A 12,089-nucleotide genomic window follows, 5' to 3' on the forward strand; every position below is an offset into this window, starting at 1 on the left:
AGGCGGAAGACTGGAACAAAAAAAAGAAGATGGTGATAGAAGGCAGCACAGGTGAGTCCGAGATAAATAAAGTGTGCATTTCAGTGTTTCGTTTCAGAAAAGATGACAGAAGATGAGGCGGAAGTCTGGAAATGAAGAAGAAGATGGTGATAGAAGGCAGCACAGGTGAGTCTGAGATAAAGTGTACATTTCAGTGTTTCGTTTCAGGAAAGGTGACAGAAGGTGAGGTTGAAGACTGGAAAAGAAAAAGAAGATGGTGATAGAAGGCAGCACAGGTGAGTCCGAGATAAATAAAGTGTGCATTTCAGTGTTTCATTTCAGGAAAGGTGACAGAAGATGAGGTTGAAGACTGGAAAAAAAGAGGAAGATGGTGATAGAAGGCAGCATAGGTGAGTCCGAGATAAATAAAGTGTGCATTTCAGTGTTTTGTTTCAGGAAAGGTGACAGAAGATGAGGTGGAAGACTGGAAAAAATGAAGAAGATGATGATAGAAGGCAACACAGGTGAGTCCGAGATAAATAAAGTGTGCGTTTCAGTGTTTCGTTTCAGAAAAGGTGACAGAAGATGAGGCAGAAGACTGGAAAAAAGAAGAAGATGGTGATAGAAGGCAACACAGTTGAGTCCAAGATAAATAAAGTGTGCATTTTAGTGTTTCGTTTCAGGAAAGTTGACAGAATATAAGGTGGACGACTGGAAAAAAAGAAGAAGATGGTGATAGAAGGCAGCACAGGTGGGTCTGAGATAAATCAAGTGTGCATTTCAGTGTTTCGTTTCAGGAAAGGTGACAGAAGATGAGGTGGAAGACTGAAAAAGAAGAAGAAGACGGTGATAGAAGGCAGCACAGGTGAGTCCGAGATAAATAAAGTTTGCATTTCAGTGTTTCGTTTCAGGAAAGGTGACAGAAGATGAGAGGGAAGACTGGAAAAAAAGATGATGGTGATAGAAGGCAGCACAGGTGAGTCCGAGATAAATAAAGTGTGCATTTCAGTGTTTCATTTCAGGAAAGGTGAAAGAAGATGAGGTGAAACACTGGAAAAAAAGAGGAAGATGGTGATAGAAGGCAGCATATGTGAGTCCGAGAGAAATAAAGTGTGCATTTCAGTGTTTTGTTTCAGGAAAGGTGACAGAAGATGAGGTGGAAGACTGGAAAAAATGAAGAAGATGATGATAGAAGGCACACAGGTGAGTCCGAGATAAATAAAGTGTGCGTTTCAGTGTTTCGTTTCAGAAAAGGTGACAGAAGATGAGGCAGAAGACTGGAAAAAAGAAGAAGATGGTGATAGAAGGCAACACAGGTGAGTCCGAGATAAATAAAGTGTGCATTTCAGTGTTTCGTTTCAGGAAAGTTGACAGAATATAAGGTGGACGACTGGAAAAAAAGAAGAAGATGGTGATAGAAGGCAGCACAGGTGGGTCTGAGATAAATCAAGTGTGCATTTCAGTGTTTCGTTTCAGGAAAGGTGACAGAAGATGAGGTGGAAGACTGAAAAAGAAGAAGAAGACGGTGATAGAAGGCAGCACAGGTGAGTCCGAGATAAATAAAGTTTGCATTTCAGTGTTTCGTTTCAGGAAAGGTGACAGAAGATGAGAGGGAAGACTGGAAAAAAAGATGATGGTGATAGAAGGCAGCACAGGTGAGTCTGAGATAAATAAAGTGTGCATTTCAGTGTTTCATTTCAGGAAAGGTGAAAGAAGATGAGGTGAAACACTGGAAACAAAGAAGAAGATGGTAATAGAAGGCAGCACAGGTGAGTCCGAGATAAATAAAGTGTGCATTTCAGTGTTTCGTTTCAGGAAAGATGACATAAGAAGATGAGGACGAATGGAAAAAAAGAAGATGGTGCTAGAAGACAGCACAGGTGAGTCCGAGATAAATGAAGTGTGCATTTCAGTGTTTCGTTTCAGGGAAGGTGACAGAAGAAGATGAGACAGAAGACTAGAAAAAAGAAGAAGATGGTGATAGAAGACAGCACAGGTTAGTCCGAGATAAATAAAGTGTGCATTTCGGTGTTTCGTTTCAGGGAAGCTGACAGAAGATGAGGCGGAAGACTGGAAAAAAAAAGATGGTGATAGAAGGCAGCACAAGTGAGTCCGAGATAAAGAACGTGTGCATTTCGGTGTTGCGTTTCAGGAAAGGTGACAGAAGATGAGGCGGAAGACTGGAAAAAAAGAAGAAAATGGTGACAGAAGACAGCACAAGTGGGTCTGAGATAAATCAAGTGTGCATTTTTAGTGTTTTGTTTCAGGAAAGGTGACAGAAGATGAGGTGGAAGACTGGAAAAGAAGAAGAAGATGGTGATAGAAGGCAGCACAGGTTAGTCCGAGATAAATAAAGTGTGCATTTCAGTGTTTCGTTTCAGGAAAGGTGAAAGAAGATGAGGCGGGAGACTGGAAAAAAAGAAGAAGATGGTGTTAGAAGACAGCACAGGTGAGTCCGAGATCAATAATATATGCATTTCAGTGTTTCGTTTCAGGAAAGATGACAGAACAAGATGAGGCGGACAAATGGAAAAAAAAGAAGATGGTGATAGAAGGCAGCACAGGTGAGTCCGAGATAAATAATATATGAATTTTTAGTGTTTCGTTTCAGGAAAGATGACAGAAGAAGATGAGGAGGACGAAAGGAAAAAAAAGTAGATGGTGCTAGAAGACAGCACAGGTGAGTCCGAGATAAATAAAGTGTGCATTTCAGTGTTTTGTTTCAGGAAAGGTGACAGAAGAAGAGGAGGCGGAAGACTGGAAAAAAAGAAGATGGTGCTAGAAGGCAGCACAGGTGAGTCCGAGATAAATAGTGTGTATTTCAGTATTTAGTTTAAGGAAAGGTGACAGAAGAAGATGAGGCGGAAGACTAGAAAAAAAGAAGAAGATGGTGCTAGAAGGCAGCAGAGGTAAGTCCGAGATAAATAAAGTGTGCATTTCAGTGTTTCGTTCCAGCAAAGGTGACAGAAGATGAGGCGGACAACTGGAAAAAAAAAAAAGAAAACAGATGTGCAATCTTGCGCTGCTGAGACGGTGATCACAGGTGGCCGGGTGGAAGTCACACTTTTAGCTGCTCCTTTGTAGCCCGGCTGTCAAAGAGGCTTAGTCAAAAGAAACAAAAATAGAGAAGGAGGAGCGCTCCATAGTGTAACAACGTTTTATTGGAATCAATTGCGCAAATAAAATTTCACTTACTAGAAATAGGTTGAGTAAAAGCATATAAAATCTTTAAAATCCTTCCTTGGTAGGTGCACCTCACACTGCCGTGGCCATCGGAGTTGAGGGGATCAGGTGGAATGCGACCCTGGGTGCTCCCCCAAGGGAAAAAGAACCGTGTGCTGGTTGCGTTATTACGCGTTTCGGCGTTCCACGCCTTCGTCAGATAACCGAACTGACGAAGGCGTGGAACGCCGAAACGCGTAATAACGCAACCAGCACACGGTTCTTTTTCCCTTGGGGGAGCACCCAGGGTCGCATTCCACCTGATCCCCTCAACTCCGATGGCCACGGCAGTGTGAGGTGCACCTACCAAGGAAGGATTTTAAAGATTTTATATGCTTTTACTCAACCTATTTCTAGTAAGTGAAATTTTATTTGCGCAATTGATTCCAATAAAACGTTGTTACACTATGGAGCGCTCCTCCTTCTCTATTTTTGTTTCCAAAAAAAAAAAGAAGATGCTGATAGAAGGCAGCACAGGTGAGTCCGGGATAAATAAAGTGTGCATTTCAATGTTTCATTTCAGAAAAGGTGACAGAAGATGAGGCGGAAGACTGGAAAAAAAGAAGAAGATGGTGATAGAAGGCAGCACAGGTGAGTCCGAGATAAATAATATATGCATTTCAGTGTTTTTGTTTCAGGAAAGATGACAGACAAAGATGAGGTGGACGAATGGAAAAAAAGAAGATGGTGCTAGAAGACAGCACAGGTGAGTCCGAGATAAATGAAGTGTGCATTTCAGTGTTTCGTTTCAGGGAAGGTGACAGAAGATGGGGCGGACAACTGAAAAAAAAGAAGATGCTGATAGAAGGCAGCATAGGTGAGTCCGAGATAATTAAAGTGTGAATTTCAGTGTTTCGTTTTAGGAAAGGTGACAGAAGATGAGTCGGAAGACTGGAAAAAAAGAAGAAAATGGTGACCGATGACAGCACAGGTGAGTCTGAGATAAATAAAGTGTGCATTTTAGTGTTTCGTTTCAGGGAAGGTGACAGAAGATGAGGCGGAAGACTGGAAAAAAAGAAGAAGGTGATAGAAGGCAGCACAGGTGAGTCCGAGATAAAGAAAGTGTGCATTTTGGTGTTTCGTTTCAGGAAAGGTGACAGAAGATGAGGCAGACAACTGAAAAAAAAAGAAGATGCTGATAAGAAGGCAGCATAGGTGAGTCCGAGATAAATAAAGTGTGCATTTCAGTGTTTCGTTTCAGGAAAGGTGACAGAAGATGAGGCAGAAGACTGGAAAAAAAGAAGAAAATGGTGACAGAAGACAGTAGAGATGTCGCGAACCTCCGATTTTCGGTTCGCGAACCGGGTTCGTGAACTTCCGCAGAAGGTTCGGTTCGCGGAAAAATTCGCGAACCGCAATAGACTTCAATGGGGAGGCGAACTTTGAAAAATAGAAAAAATTATGCTGGCCACAAAAGTGATGGAAAAGATGTTTCAAGGGGTCTAACACCTGGAGTGGGGCATGGCGGAGTGGGATACATGCCAAAAGTCCCGGTGAAAAATCTGGATGTGACGCAAAGCAGCGTTTTAAGGGCAGAAATCACATTGAATGCTAAATTGCAGGCCTAACGTGCTTTCAAACATCTTGCATGTGTATACATCAAACAGGGAGTGTAATTAGAGTACTGCTTCACACTGACACACCAAACTCACTGTGTAACGCACCGCAAACAGCTGTTTGTGTAGTGACGGCCATGCTGGACTACTGCGCAACATGGCGTGATTGCTCTTCCTCACTCAGTGATGTCAGGTAATGTGTGACTTCCTTCTCAACTTTCCATGGCATTGTTAAAAAGCTTACGTTTTGTTTTTAATTTACATTTTCTACTTGCTGTGTACTTGTTCAGTACCGCTACAATGAGAATCCTGTGGAGGCGGGCAAGTCTGCCATTGTGACCCCGGGTAATGGCCGGGGAATGAGGGATGGAATCCGGTGTGGAGCCTGAGAAACGGCTACCACTACACATCCAAGGAGGGCAGCAGGTCGGCATGCACGCCCGCCCCGAGGTAGTGACCAAAAATAACAATACAGGAGGCGGACTTTCGAGGCCCTGCTGTGTATTTGAAATGAATGTACTTTAAATCCTTTAACGAGAACCAGTTATGGCGGGCAAAGATGACACCACATTCCTTTCACGAGAATCATATGGAGGCGGGCAAGTCTGTCATTTGTGACCCCGGGTTCACTCAACAGTAAAGGTACTTAAGATGCAGTGAGGTGGGCTCTCACTCAACACAACAGGTAGTTAGATGCAGTGAGGTGGCCAGGTGGGTTCACACTCAACACAACAGGTAGTTAGATGCAGTGAGCTGGGTTCACTCAACAGTAAAGGTACTTAAGATGCAGTGAGGTGGGTTCTCACTCAACACAACAGGTAGTTAGATGCAGTGAGGTGGCCAGGTGGGTTCACACTCAACACAACAGGTAATTAGATGCAGTGAGCTGGGTTCACTCAACACAAGGCTAGGTATATGCAGTGATGAGGTGGGTTAAGTAAACACAACAGGTACTGGGTAGTTAGATGCAGTGAGCTGGGTTCACTCAACAGTAAAGGTACTTAAGATGCAGTGAGGTGGGTTCTCACTCAACACAACAGGTAGTTAGATGCAGTGAGCTGGGTTCACTCAACACAACGCTAGGTATATGCAGTGATGATATGGGTTAAGTAAACACAACAGGTACTGGGTAGTTAGATGCAGTGAGCTGGGTTCACTGAACAGTATACAGTAAAGGTACTTAAGATGCAGTGAGGTGGGTTCTCACTCAACACAACAGGTAGTTAGACTTAGATGCAGTGAGCTGGGTTCACTCAACACAACGCTAGGTATATGCAGTGATGAGGTGGGTTAAGTAAACACAACAGGTACTGGGTAGTTAGATGCAGTGAGCTGGGTTCACTCAACACAAAGCTAGGTATATGCAGTGATGAGGTGGGTTAAGTAAACACAACAGGTACTGGGGTATATGCAGTACTGGGTAGTACAATGTGCAGCTCCCTGTCACACACACAGGCAGTCAGTCACTGAATGTGCTGGGCTGCTGGCAGTGGCACACACACTATCAATTAGCAAGGCTGTGCATGCAACAAAAGTGTCAGAAAAAAAAAATGTACAGGTTGAGCTCTGAAAAGAGCTGTTGCTGGGTGCTTTAAAAGCAATATTAATCAGTCAGGAACAAGCAAAGCAGCCTAGAACGTAACTAATCTGTCCCTAAGAGAAAAAGTCTGCAGCAGCTGTCCCTTTCCTCTCTCTAGCAGGCACACGAGTGACTGTAATGGCCGCCGGAGGCTGCCTTATATAAGGGGGGGGGGGTGGGGCTCCAGGGCTTACTGTAGCCTGAATGGCTACAATGTGCCTGCTGACTGTGATGCAGAGGGTCAAAGTTGACCCTCATAGTGCATTATGGGGCGAATCGAACTTCCGGAAAAGTTCGCCTGGCGCAGGCGAACGCGAACCCCCAATGTTCGCCGGCGAACCGTTCGGTACACCTCTAGAAGACAGCACAGGTGAGTCCGAGATAAAAAAAAGTGTGCATTTCAGTGTTACGTTTCAGGGAAGGTGACAGAAGATGAGGCGGAAGACTGGAAAAAAAAAAGATGGTGATAGAAGGTAGCACAGGTTAGTCCGAGATAAATAAAGTTTGCATTTCAGTGTTTCGTTTCAGGAAAGGTGACAGAAGAAGATGAAGCGGGAGACTGGAAAAAAAGAAAAAGATGGTGTTAGAAGACAGCACAGGTGAGTCCGGGATAAATAATATATGCATTTCAGTGTTTTGTTTCAGGAAAGATGACAGAAGAAGATGAGGCGGACGATTGGAAAAGAAGAGGATGGTGGTAGAAGACAGCACAGGTGAGTCCGAGATAAATAAAGTGTGCATTTCAGTGTTTTGTTTCAGGAAAGGTGACAGAAGATGAGGCGGAAGACTGGAAAAAAAGAAGAAGATGGTGATAGAAAGCAGCACAGGTGAGTCCGAGATAAATAAAGTGTGCATTTCAGTGTTCCGTTCCAGGAAAGGTGACAAAAGAAGATGAGGCGGGAGACTGGAAAAAAAGAAGATGGTGATAGAAGGCAGCACAGGTGAGTCCGGGATAAATAAAGTGTGCATTTCAGTGTTTCGTTTCAGGAAAGGTGACAGAAGATGAGGCGGAAGACTGGAAAAAAAGAAGAAGATGGTGATAGAAGGCAGCACAGGTGAGTCCGAGATAAATAAATTGTGCATTTCAGTGTTTCGTTTCAGGAAAGGTGACAGAAGAAGATGAGGCGGGAGACTGGAAAAAAAGAAGATGGTGTTAGAAGACAGCACAGGTGAGTCCGAGATAAATAATATATGCATTTCAGTGTTTCGTTTCAGGAAAGATGACAGAAGAAGATGAGGCGGATGATTGGAAAAGAAGAGGATGGTGGTAGAAGACAGCACAGGTGAGTCCGAGATAAATAAAGTGTGCATTTCAGTGTTTTGTTTCAGGAAAGGTGACAGAAGATGAGGCGGAAGACTGGAAAAAAAGAAGAAGATGGTGATAGAAGGCAGCACAGGTGAGTCCGAGATAAATAAAGTGTGCATTTCAGTGTTCAGTTCCAGGAAAGGTGACAAAAGAAGATGAGGCGGGAGACTGGAAAAAAAATAAGATGGTGATAGAAGGCAGCACAGGTGAGTCCGAGATAAATAAAGTGTGCATTTCAGTGTTTCGTTTCAGGAAAGGTGACAGAAGATGAGGCGGAAGACTGGAAAAAAAAGAAGAAGATGGTGATAGAAGGCAGCACAGTTGAGTCCGAGATAAATAAATTGTGCATTTCAGTGTTTCGTTTCAGGAAAGGTGACAGAAGAAGATGAGGCGGGAGACTGGAAAAAAAGAAGATGGTGTTAGAAGACAGCACAGGTGAGTCAGAGATAAATAATATATGCATTTCAGTGTTTCGTTTCAGGAAAGATGACAGAAGAAGATGAGGCGGATGATTGGAAAAGAAGAGGATGGTGGTAGAAGACAGCACAGTTGAGTCCGAGATAAATAAAGTGTGCATTTGAGTGTGTCGTTTCAGGAAAGGTGACAGAAGATGATGAGGCGAAAGACTGGAAAAAAATAGAAGATGGTGCTAGAAGGCAGCACAGGTGAGTCTGAGATAAATAAAGAGTGCATTTCAGTGTTTAGTTTCAGTAAAGGTGACAGAAGAAGATGAGGCGGACGACAGGAAGAAAAAGAAGACGGTGGTATAAGACAGCACAGGTGAGTCCGAGATAAATAAAGTGTGCATTTCACTGTTTCGTTTCAGGAAAGGTGAAAGAAGATGATGAAGCGGAAGACTGGATAAAAAGAAGAAGATGGTGATAGAAGGCAGCATTGGTGAGTTTGTGATAAATAAAGTGTGCATTTCAGTGTTTTGTTTCAGAAAAGGTGACAGAAGATGAGGCGGAAGACTGGAAAAAAAAGAAGAAGATGGTGATAGAAGGCAGCACAGGTGAGTCCGAGATAAATAAAGTGTGCATTTCAGTGTTTCGTTTCAGGAAAGGTGACTGAAGATAAGGTGGAAGACTAGAAAAAAATAAGAAAATGGTGACAGAAGACAGCACAGGTGAGTCCGAGATAAATGAAGTGTGCATTTCAGTGTTTCGTTTCAGGGAAGGTGACAGAAGAAGATGAGACAGAAGACTAGAAAAAAGAAGAAGATGGTGATAGAAGGCAGCACAGGTGAGTCCGAGATAAATAAAGTGTGTTTTTCAGTGTTTCGTTTCAGGAAAGGTGACAGAAAATGATGAGGCGAAAGACTGGAAAAAAAAGAAGAAGATGGTGCTAGAAGGCAGCACAGGTGAATCTGAGATAAATAAAGAGTGCATTTCAGTGTTTAGTTTCAGGAAAGGTGACAGAAGACGATGAGGCGGACGACAGGAAGAAAAAGAAGATGGTGGTATAAGACAGCACAGGTGAGTCCGAGATAAATAAAGTGTGCATTTCACTGTTTCGTTTCAGGAAAGGTGAAAGAAGATGATGAGGCGGAAGACTGGAAAAAAAGAAGAAGATGGTGATAGAAGGCAGCATAGGTGAGTTTGAGATAAATAAAGTGTGCATTTCAGTGTTTTGTTTCAGGAAAGGTGACAGAAGATGAGGCGGGAGACTGGAAAAAAAGAAGATGGTGATAGAAGGCAGCACAGGTGAGTCCGAGATAAATTAAGTATGCATTTCAGTGTTTTGTTTCAGGAAAGGTGACAGAAGTTAAGGTGGAAGATTGGAAAAAAAGAAGAAGATGGTGCTAGAAGGCAGCATAGGTGAGTCCGAGATAAATAAAGTGTGCATTTCAGTGTTTCGTTTAAGGTAAGGCGACAGAAGATGAGGCGAAAGACTAGAAAAAAAGAAGATGGTGATAGAAGGCAGCACAGGTGAGCCCGAGATAAATAAAGTGTGCGTTTCAGTGTTTCGTCTCAGGAAAGGTGACAGAAGATGAGGCAGATAACTGGAAAAAAAGAAGAAGATGGTGCTAGAAGGCAGCATAGGTGAGTCCGAGATAAATAAAGTGTGCATTTCAGTGTTTTGTTTCAGGAAATGTGACAGAAGAAGATAAGGCGGAAGACTGGAAAAAAAAGAAGAAGATGGTGATAGAAGGCAGCACAGGTGAGTCCGAGATAAATAAAGTGTGCATTTCAGTGTTTTGTTTCAGTAAAGGTGGCAGAAGATGAGGCGGAAGACTGGAAAAAAGAAGATGATGGTGAAAGAAGGCAGCACAGGTGAGTCCGAGATACATAAAGTGTGCATTTCAGTGTTTCGTTTCAGGAAAGGTGACAGAAGATAAGGTGGAAGACTGGAAAATAGAAGAAAATGATGACAGAAGACAGCACAGGTGAGTCCGAGATAAACAAAGTGTGCATTTCAGTGTTTCGTTTCAGGAAAGGTGACAGAAGAAGATGAGGCGGAAGACTGGAAAAAAAGAAGAAGATGGTGATAGAAGGCAGCACAGGTGAGTCCGAGATAAATTATTATTATTATTTATTGTATTTATAAAGCGCCAACATATTACACAGCGCTGCACAATAGATAAAAGGGTTAACATATAAGGTAGGACATACAGGAAACTCACAACAAAACAAGATCATGCAAATGATTTGATAACAATACAATGTCATAGGTCAAAATAGAGATTGTTCTAGTCCACAAAAGGGGTGATTGCCAGTAAGATTGCATAATCAAGCTGGAAACACTAAGGGAGATGGCCCTGCCAGAGGCTTACAATCTAAAGGGTGGGGGTGGAGACAATAGGTGCATCTGTTGAGAGGGTGTCTAACAGAACAAAATATGGTGCTGGTGTAGGGGGGTATGCGAGCATGAAAGGGATAAATAAAGTGTGCATTTCAGTGTTTCGTTTCAGGAAAGGTGACGGAAGAAGATGAGGCGGAAGACTGGAAAAAAAGAAGATGGTGATAGAAGGCAGCACAGATGAGTCCGAGATAAATAAAGTGTGCATTTCAGTGTTTCATTTCAGGAAAGGTGACAGAAGAAGATGAGGCGGAAGACTGGAAAAAAAGAATAAGATGGTGCTAGAAGGCAGCACAGGTGAGTCCGAGATAAATAAAGTGTGCATTTCAGTGTTTCGTTTCAGGAAAGGTGACAGAAGAAGATGAGGTGGAAGACTGGAAAAAAAAAGAAGATGGTGATAGAAGGCAGCACATGTGAGTCCAAGAAAATGTATTTTGTCAATGAATGAAATGAAAGTGTTTGCTTTACAATTCTCTATTTGTGAATATCTTCTTGTAATGAATTTACTGCAGGGTTACATGTACCTCCATTTACAGAAGAGTTAACAATTTAAAGCAAATGTGAAGTGAAATTAGAATAAATAAATAAAAATAGACACCTATGGAGAGTTAAGGCTTTGGGTCATATACAGTAGAACCTTCTTGTTCAGCTCACGGGGCCCTCGTTCCAGCCATGTCTAAATCTGCCACCATGGGAGGTTTTGGGAGCTTGAGTAATCTCAAAGATGGGCAGCTCCATACTGCGTATGCGTGAGTGCGCATGAAAGTACAAAAATCTTCAAGAGCTCTTGGGGTTTCTAGAGCTTCAGAGAATAATCAGAGGTGCATTTGAACAATTGGTCGAAAAGCTTTTTGCAGGGGTGACAACGCTGCGAAGACTAGCGAGTATCCGTTTTTTTATTCTTATTTCAATTCACATTGACTTTAAAAAAATTAATTAAGGAAAATAATACAGTAAATAAATAATATTCAAAAGTTACATGAATTAATGCCAGGCCTCCATTTTACAAATTCAAGTGTTCTCTTTCCCCGTTGTCAAAGTTTGTCGTGGAATAGCTCTACCTAGTGGTAGACAAATTAATTAGCTGACATCTATATTGCAATTCTGTGGAACAAGAAATCCAATATACATTTGTTACCATTGGCTTAGGATTCTTGTGTATATGAAAAGTTTTCTGTTGTTTAAACGATTAGAAACCCCGGCATTTATGAAAATGTGTACCCTGTACAAGCAGGAAGCCACCAAAAAGCTCTGTAACCACTATAATTTTATTTACAGTAAGGCTCGCCATACATGGGCCTGTACAGGCTCACTTAGACCAGAGCCTGGTTCTTCTCAGTCAAAATGGCTGAAATCACAGCTTATAAAATGTTTCCAGTGCTGTAAATTGTCCAACTGCACATCTTTTCATCCCTGTGGAGACCATTTTTAACACTTTAGTACCTTCATTCTTTGTGACATTCCTCAGATTTTGGTCATAGTGGCATGATAGCATCATGAGAGCACCACATATTGAGGGAAACGCTGCATTGTTGTGTGTGTGTATTGTGGGGGAAATGCTGCCTTCTTATATATGTGGTTTTTGGGGAAAAATGTTGTGTAATTACTTTTATGGACAATCTGCCTAACTGTGTTTTGGGTAAAAAAA

Source organism: Hyperolius riggenbachi, chromosome 10 (assembly GCF_040937935.1).
Source record: "Hyperolius riggenbachi isolate aHypRig1 chromosome 10, aHypRig1.pri, whole genome shotgun sequence".
Lineage (NCBI taxonomy): Eukaryota > Metazoa > Chordata > Amphibia > Anura > Hyperoliidae > Hyperolius > Hyperolius riggenbachi.